The sequence below is a fragment of the Giraffa tippelskirchi genome, chromosome 9 (genome assembly GCF_054371585.1).
Source record: "Giraffa tippelskirchi isolate mGirTip1 chromosome 9, T2T-mGirTip1v1.2.pri, whole genome shotgun sequence".
NCBI classification, from domain to species: Eukaryota; Metazoa; Chordata; class Mammalia; order Artiodactyla; family Giraffidae; genus Giraffa; species Giraffa tippelskirchi.
In genome coordinates, this window is record NC_137283.1 from 87,792,922 (window position 1) to 87,802,540 (window position 9,619).

General features: G+C 42.3%; 1 pseudogene; it reads left to right on the forward strand.

The window, feature by feature from the left end:
* Nucleotides 1–8,043: 8,043 nt before the first annotated feature.
* LOC145521888 (mitochondrial import inner membrane translocase subunit TIM44 pseudogene) lies at nucleotides 8,044–8,831 on the forward strand (annotated as a pseudogene).
* Nucleotides 8,832–9,619: the final 788 nt, after the last annotated feature.

Sequence of the window (9,619 nt, forward strand, 5' to 3'; positions counted from 1 at the left end):
AGGAGACATGGGTTTAATCTCCTGGCGTAGGAAATGGCAACTCACTCCAGTATTCTTGCTGGGATAATCCTATGGATGGAGGTACCTGGCAGGCTATGGTCTATGGGGTCCCAAAGAGTCAGACACGACTGAAGCGACTGAGTTCTCATGAGGAATTCTATGACAGAGACCCAAATGTCTTCTTGTCCAGGCAGGAAGGCTACATGGGGGGAGGAGGGGGCCTGGTTGTAATGAGACCAGTCACTCACTCCCTAGGGACTGGTGAGACTGTCTTGAATTGGAAAGCTCAAGGCCATCTAAGGATTAGTAATCAGAACCAAGGGATTGTGGCCCCATGCTAACATTGGCCCAGACTTTCTGATTTTTTAAGAGAATATAGATACATAAAAGTTTGTGTGTCAGTGTGTATAATCTCCTAATTGTAAAATATTGAATCCATTTTATTTATTTTTTGTTTGTTTCTGATCTCACTTTTTAATCAACACTGAGGTCTTTAAACATTTAGCTTCCTTCTTTCTTGAATGTTTCTGAAGACATTCAATTCCCAGGGCCCTTGGAATAACAGAATCCACCTTCCTTTGTTTCAGTAGTTTAGGAATGATCACCACCCCCCATGTCTTCATTTGTGCCAAGACAACAACCTACGTAGAAATGAGAAGAATTTCACTGTCTCTGTTCAAAGACCTTATGTAAAGAACAAAACTGGGATGACACGTCTTTATCAACAACTGCCAGCTCAAAAACTCGTCTGTTTGGGGCAAATATATTAATCTGTGTACTTGCTGAGGCTGCCTTGGACTCCAGCCTCTGGAAATCAGAAGTGCTGATGAGGGGGGTCAGTGTCACATGGCAGGTAGACCTGGCTGCCTATTGCAGTTTTATTGTTCTTGAATCAATTTTTAAAAAGAAAAGCAACAAGGGGGCCAAAAAAAGGACTGTGCTTCTAGCCGTGCTGCAAGGCCAGGACTACTCAGCCACAGTCAGTCTTTGAAAAATCGCAGTGTGTAATCTGTATTTCTACACTCTTTTTTTCCTTTGCTTCCCTGGTGGCTCAGCTGGTAAAGAATCCGCCTGCAATGCAGGAGACCTGGGTTTGATCTCTGGGTTTGGAAGATCCCCTGGAGAAGGGCAAGGCTACCCACTCCCATATTCTGGCCTGGAGAATTCCATAAACTACAGTCCATGGGGTCACAAAGAGTCGGACACAACTGAGTGACTTTTGCTTTCACTTTCACTTTTTTCCTTTTACTACTCAAAGTTTTGTAGGTTGCTTTCACTGCTTAGCATTTTGCTTTTCCTAGAGCAGGTGCTTAAATAAATGAAGTTGGTTTGTAAGATTCTCTGTCTCAGAAGTGGAGCTTGACCTGTCTAATCAGGATGCTTTATGGAAGGGGACACAAGAAAAGGTGAACATACAGCAATATTCGACCATTTACCACAGGTGATATGGTGCTATCTACCTGTAAAAAGTATTAATTTTCCCTCTGATTACTCCTTATTGGTCAAGTATCAGATCAACCTAGGAGTAAAGAAATATAGAGAAGGACATAAAATGCTGATCAAAGGGGTGGGGTGGAGTGGGAGATGGGAGGGAAGTTCAAGAGGCAGGAACATATACATACCTATGGGTGATTCATGTTGATGTATGGCAGAAACCAACACAATATTGTAAAGCAATTATCCTCCAATTGAAAACAAATAAATTAAAAATAAAAAAGAATCAGAAGACCTCTAACCTATTACCATTTCCAAATAAACATTTAGATATGCTACAGTTAAGTACAACTAAATATTAGTAATTATTAAAGTTAAAACATTAGATTGTTCAAGTTTACTTTAAACTGAATTATTACAATTGATATAATAATTTTTTGTATAGAATACTGTTTGAAATCAAGTGGGTTATAGATTAGAAAATATGTTTTTGTTATATTTACTTTATATTCAAATGGTACTGGTAATAAAATTTCATATATATTTTTTCTACAAAAAAAATCAGTAATTAGCAGTCATAAACATTTCAGGCTCCCAAGGCACCTGTCCCACTTTAATATCCACTGTATGAAATATGCAATTGCTTTCTAAAAGCACACAGCCAGATCAGTCAATAGGATCCCCAACAACCTTTGCTCCAGTTTTCTTGCAGCCCAGAAATCAACATTGTTAGCAGCAAACCTCAGAAATAAAAACTTAGTACTCATGCTATAAACAGGTGTAAATCCTTGAAAGCACAGTGAACTCAGTAATGTGATGGTTTCCATTCATTTCATTTTATCTATTCTATTTTTTAATTTTTGATTGTATGTTTCATACTTCAGTGACCAAACGCTCGAGTCAAGTGGTTGAAATTATTGGTTCCAGAAATTCCAGTGAGCTGGCTTTACTGACTGATTTTTGAGCTGATTTTTGAGCTCATTGTACCTGAGTGTATCACTGGGGTTCACATGTATATGGAAAGCCAGCTTTTCCAACATGGAAGACAGAGGGGGACTCACCTTCTGTCCACAGCAGCCTCAGTCTCTGCTGCTGTCATTTGCATTCGGGTCTGTTGTTTCTTCAGAAACAGCCCAAGTGTGTGATTATGTACTTCTGGAGCCTTGCCAGCTCACTCAGGAGTTTCTGGCCCGCTGGTGTCTGTCCCCTAAGGCAGCAAACTCGATCGACTCAGAGAGCTGTTAATTAAGTGAATTATGTCTGGTCAGGAATTTATGAACAAAGAAAATGGAACTGGAAATGATAACTGTGCCCTCACAAAAGACTGAGTAAGCGATATGCAAATTAAAAAAAAAAAACCCAACCCAACCAAAAGAATCTCTTTAAAAGGATTTTCCCTCTACTCTGAGTTTAGTTTTTCTCTCTAACCCAATTTGACAGAATACACTTGTTCTTTAGTGAGATTGTTCTCACCCCAAATATGCTTATAATCTTGGGCAAAATGCAGAGAAGAGCTGAGAGGAATATAAATCCTGTGTATTCTCTACAGAACCGCTGAAGGAAAGGCTGCTTATTTGGAAATACAGTTCCAGAAAGTGTATCTGCCATCTGTAGTCCAGATGATGGTGGCTGTGGGGATGAATTAAACATTTAGAAATAAAAGCTAGTGGTTGTTTCTGTTTTCGAGGATAAGGCAATTGAAATATTGTTTCATTACTCTTCATGCACAAAATAGCTAGAACTTGTCTATGCATTATATATTCATAACTTAGAAGACATTTAAAGAAAGACACAATGATTGTGGATTTTTGAGAGTGTGTCTTGGCACAATATCTGCATAAGCTCTGATGCAGATGTAATATGCTAAGCCATGGAGACTGCTAGACATTTGAAAGCACTCTTATTAGCACCATGATTTACTCTTTAATGAGGGCTCCTGCTCTAAGATAGATTGGTTGTTTCATATACTGCCACTCACTAGCACGTATCAATCAGTTCACCGTGAATGTCCCCATTCTTGAAGCTATGAAAGGACGTTTAGAAAGCTGTCCGTGATTCTTTACTAAGTGAGATGCAAAGAAAGCTAAATGGGTATGATTCCTGAGCACTGCCCTTCAAGAACAGGTTGTGTAAAAGGGACTTGTAAAAGAACAGGGCAATGAATATGGTACATTCATAAGATATTTATAAAATCAAGGCACATAAAAGTGTTTTGGTGTTTTTTTTAAAAATAAAAAATTTGCTTCATTGGTGAAGGCAGAACAAGCAGAGTAATGGTCTTTGTCATCATGTTCAATCATGTCCAATTCTTTGGGACCCCATGGACTGAGGCAGCAGTCCTTCCAATGAATATTCAGGACTGATTTCCTTTAGAATTGACTGGTTGGATCTCCTTGCGGTCCAAGGGACTCTCAAGAGTCTTCTCCAACACCACAATTCAAAAGCATCAATGCTTCAGCACTCAGCTTTCTTTATAGTCCAACTCTCACATCTGTACATGACTACTGGAAAAACCATAGCCTTGACTAGATGGACCTTTGTTGGCAACCCCATGAACAGTATGAAAAGGACTGACATATATACACTTGTTATTGTTGTTCAGTCGATAAGTTGTGTCCCACTCTTTATGGCCCCATGGACTGCAGCATGCCAGGCTTCCCTGTCCTTCACTTTCTCTTGGAGTTTGCTCAAACTCATGTCCATTGGGTCAGTGATGCCATCCAACCATCTCATCCTCTGTTGCCCTCTTCTCCTCTTGCCCTCAATCTTTCCCACCACTGGACTCTTTTTCCAATGAGTCAGCCCTTTGAATCAGGTGGCCAAAGTATTAGAGCTTCAGCATCAGTCCTTCTAGTGAATATTCAAGGTTGATTTCCTTTAGGATTGACTGATTTGATCTCCTAGCTGTCCAAGGGATTCTCAAGAGTCTTCTCCAGCACCACAATTTGAAAGCATCAATTCTCCAATGCTCAGCCTTTTTTTTTTGGTCCAACTCTCGCATCTGTACATGACTACTGGAAAAACCATAGCTTTGACTATATGGACCTTTGTTGGCAAAGCGATGTCTCTGCTTTTAAATACACTGTGAATGTTTGTCAGAGCTCTAGGTGATTAATAAGGACTTACTGTATAGCACAGGGAACTCTACATAATATTCTGTAATAACCTATATGGGAAAAGAATCTAAAAGGGAGGGCAGGGTACATGTATATGTATAACTGATTCACTTTGCTGTACATGTGAAATTAACACAACATTGTAAATCAGCTATATTCCAATAAAAAATTTTTAAAGAAAGAAATACAACTTGGAAAGTAAGAAGAGAAAGGAGATAAGCAAGTGCAGGAAGGGAATAGGAAGCATTACCGCTCAGTTGCTGATAAGATATTCCATGGGTCCCTGAGATGGGCCTGGAGCTCTGAAATGATGATTAAATTCTCATCCAATTCCTGAATAAATGCTTCTAATATCAGGCAACTGAGAAGTAAATTGAAATGACATTATTAGAAATAAGTGTCTATGTATAATTTGCAGTTTCTTTGCCTGAAAGAAGAGATTTCATCATCTGTATTCATTGCTTTGAGACTGCTAAACTGAATCTGATATTTCTTCATGTAAAATTGAAGGCTGTAGTTATCAAAACGCTGACAAGTTGAGTTATCGGCTATTTTCAGGGCCCATGAAAAGAGTCCCCCATTAATAACATTCACTGTGTACATTGGTAGCAGAGAATTACTTAGAGCTATCAAATGTGTTATTACAACTTATCCTGTATGCCCTAAAGAAGGTATTTTTGGCTTGTGGGGGGAAAAAGGATATTTTCAGGGAGTTGACAAATGACAAAATAGCACGGCCTATAATAGGGGGAAAGACGTAGTAATGCAATTCTGTAATAACTCAGTTAGAATCTGCCACTTCTTTTTTGGTTATTGATTTTCAACAAGGTTTGCAATGAAAATCTCTCTTGTTCTCTCCCTCTCTCTCTCACACACACACACAATGAGATGAAACCAGAAAACAAGAAGTCAGATGAAGAAATTTGTTTAAAATGTTGATTTATCATGTGGGCTTAAAACTCCCTACCAAAAAAAATTGACCATTTCCTTTATTTTCTACTAAAAATATCACAACTGACAGTTTAAGTATACAATCATGTATTATGTGCCCTTAATGCACATTACAAAAAAAAAGAAAATATTTTTAAAAGTTCTGATTTTAAATACAAAAGCAATGGTATAGGGATAAACATGGGGTTATAACTATATGGTATCGGTAGCCTTATTTGACAAATAAGCCTCTCACCCTTCCTTTTCAGAGCGTGATCGCCTGCATAAATAGTTCTCAAGCCTTTTGTATATTTCAGCCCAAGAACTATTTTCACAGATTCTCTATGGACCATGATGGACACACCCTTCATATCTGATGGTTACACGGACGTAACTGTATTCCATATTCCCACAATACAGAAACATGCATGCACAATCCAAGAATGAGTGGAGAAATGACGATGCCTTTTGATCCCCCTCATCCATGTGATTGACATACATGTTATAATTCCTGTGTCCCAGGTACCCTGCTGGGCACTAGGAGGGACCCACGAGTAATATACTCAATTCCTGTCCTCAGCAAGGCATCTTTAAGTAACTGGCAAGAGACACACCAAAAAACGGCAAATCACAATATAGTAAGAGAAGTAATTTTGTCATAAAGATATAGAGAACAGTGCTGTGGAATTCCCAGAATGGAGAGATCCACACTTCCCAAAGTCAGGGAAGACTTCACAGAAAGATGGACCCTCAAAGGCATAGGATTTCGCCAGACAAGAAAGAGAAAAGGTCTGAAATAAATAAAGTTCAGTTCAGTTCAGTTGCTCAGTCGTGTCCGACTCTTTGTGACCCCATGAATCACAGCACGCCAGGCCTCCTTGTCCATCACCAACTCGCAGAGTTTACCCAAACTCATGTCCATCGAGTCAGTGATGCCATCCAACCATCTCGTCCTCTGTCGTCCCCTTCTCCTCCTGCTTTCAATTTTTCCCAGCATCAGGGTCTTTTCAAATGAGTCAGTTCTTTGCATCAGGTGGCCAAAGTATTGGAGCTTCAGCTTCAACATCAGTTCTTCCAAGGAATACCCAGGACTGATCTCCTTTAGGATGGACTGGTTGGATATCCTTGCAGTTCCAAGGGACTCTCAAGAGTCTTCTCCAACACCACAGTTCAAAAGCATCAATTCTTCGGCACTCAGCTTTCTTCACCGTCCAACTCTCACATCCATACATGACCACTGGAAAAACCATAGCCTTGACTAGACAGACCTTTGTTGGCAAAGTGATGTCTCTGCTTTTGAATATGCTATCTAGGTTGGTCATAACTTTCCTCCCAAGGAGTAAGTGTCTTTTAATTTCATGGCTGCAATCACCATCAGCAGTGATTTTGGAGCCCCCCAAAATAAAGTCTGACACTGTTTCCACTGTTTCCCCATCTATTTCCCATGAAGTGATGGGACCAGATGCCATGATCTTAGTTTTCTGAACGTTGAGCTTTAAGCCAACTTTTTGACTCTCTTCTTTCACTTTCATTAAGAGGCTCTTTAGTTCCTCTTCACTTTCTGCCATAAGGGTGGTGTTATCTGCATATCTGAGGTTATTGATATTTCTCCCGGCAATCTTGATTCCAGCTTGTGCTTCTTCCAGCCCAGCGTTTCCCATGATGTACTCTGCATATAAGTTAAATAAGCAGGGTGACAATATACAGCCTTGACGTACTCCTTTTCCTATTTGGAACCAGTCTGTTGTTCCATGTCCAGTTCTAACTGTTGCTTCCTGACCTGCATACAGGTTTCTCAAGAGACAGGTCAGATGGTCTGGTATTCCCATCTCTTTCAGAATTTTCCACAGTTTATAGTGATCCACACAGTCAAAGGCTTTGGCATAGTCAATAAAGCAGAAATAGATGTTTTTCTGGAACTCTCTTGCTTTTTGATGATCCAGCAGATATTGGCAATTTGATCTCTGGTTCCTCTGCCTTTTCTAAAACCAGCTTGAACATCTGGAAGTTCACGGTTCACGTATTGCTGAAGCCTGGCTTGGAGAATTTTGAGCATTACTTTACAAGCGTGTGAGATGAATGCAATTGTGTGGTAGTTTGAGCATTCTTGGCATTGCCTTTCTTTGGGATTGAAATGAAAATTGACCTTTTCCAGTCCTGTGGCCACTTCTGAGTTTTCCAAATTTGCTGACATATTGAGTGCAGCACTTTCACACCATCATCTTTGAGGATTTGAAATAGCTCAACTGGAATTCCATCACCTCCACTAGCCTTGTTCGTAGTGATGCTTTCTAAGGCCCACTTGACTTCACATTCCAGGATGTCTGGCTCTAGATGAGTGATCACACCATCGTGATTATCTGGGTCGTGAAGATCTTTTTTGTACAGTTCTTCTGTGTATTCTTGCCACCTCTTCTTAATATCTTCTGCTTCTGTTAGGTCCATACCATTTCTGAAGTTCAGTTGGTTCTAAAAAGTAAATGCTCTAAAAACACAATCAAAGCTTTTCCCCAGGCAGGATCCTGCAGCAGTGTGGCAACGCTGATGCAGGCAGGCTGGCACCATGCCCGCAGAGATGGTCTGCAGCAGAGTCCACCTCCGGTCCAGCCACAACCTGATGCCACTACCCCATGGTACCAGCCAGCCGAGTGGAGAGCGGACCCTGTCCAAATCCTGTGCCTCGGGAAACAGAAAAGGCTTTCTCTCCGGCTGGCTCGGTAACATCAAACAGGAATTAGCCGAAAACAAAGAAATGAAAGAAAGTTTAAAAAAAAAAGTTCCAAGATGAGGCCAGGAAGCCAGAAGGAGATACAGAACCATTGAATCGGAAATTCTGAGAACGAGAGAGGCGATCAGGAAAGAAACTGGGGGAGATCACCAGCACCGGGAAGGAGAGTCTTGATGAAGTCAGTCAAAGTGACCGTGGCCGGAAAATCAAGTAGGGTGTGGAAGAAGCAGCCAAGACCGCTGAGCCGTGGGCCCAGTTGTTGTCCAAAGGCAGGGAGAAGCTCGACTGGACCGCCGCCTTCAAAGCCCCCTGCCAGGGCGTGGAGTCCGTCTAGAAGGAGACGGACCAGAGCGTCCGGGGCAGACTGGGCCTACCTGTGGTCGGAGAGAAATTCAAGGAAGAGAAAGCGTTTGAGGCCAAAGAGGAGGTGCTGGGGGTCACTGCACATGGACTCCAAGTGGGACCAGCAGTGGAAGGACTTCAGGGACAATGATGTGGTGCTCGATCGGTTCTTCGAGATGAAGATGAAGTGTGCCGAGAGCAACAGTGCCTTAGGCTGGGCGTCCCTGTGTGTTGACAGTCAAGGTCAAGGACTTGCTGACATCATCATCCCAGCAAGATGATGGATGCAGAGGCCTGTGCTAATCACCACCTTCCAGGCCCAGTTGGTGATGGTGATCAAGAACCCCAAACGGGAGGTGGTTGAGAGCAACCTGGACAAGGTACTGCTAATGTCGTACATGTGGGCGCTCTGCCTAGACCAGGATGAGCTGAAACCCTCTGTCTCCTGGCTGCTCCTGGACATCTCAGCCTCCAGCACAGAGCAGCTCCTTTGAACAGGGCGGCCAAGACTGGGGCCTCTGGGACTGACACTCACTGAAGACATACGGGGGACTGGTGTCCACCTGCAACAACCAGATCTCTGGGGACAGGACCATCAGCTCTGTCACCGCCCTACCAGGTCGGCTGCAACCCCAGCTGAATGGGGCGGGGAGGGGACGGGGCTGCACTGCCGCCCTGCTCCCGGCAGGCTGGTGGCTGGAGGGCCACAGGTGCACAAACCAGGCAGTGCCCAGAGGCCCCCAGCCCTGAGACTCCCTCCCAGGGCAAAGCCGTGGGGGCTGGTCCCACTGGCCACATCAGCCAGGCTGTTTTAGCTCCTTTTTTTTTCTTAGCAGTGCCCTGGTTATCCTGTGTATAAGCCAGATTTGGAAATAATAATACACCAAAGTACAAGAGACCGAAAAAAAAAACCAAAAAAAATTTTCCTGATACCAGTATGCAGTGAACACAAAAGACCTCTTCAGAACCCTGAGCCATCCTTCTGAAGTCTTGGGTTGTTTCTGACCACAGCAGAGCCTAATTTCTTCTTTCCAGTACACTTGTTTGATGGTCTTGTTGGAGTCACAGA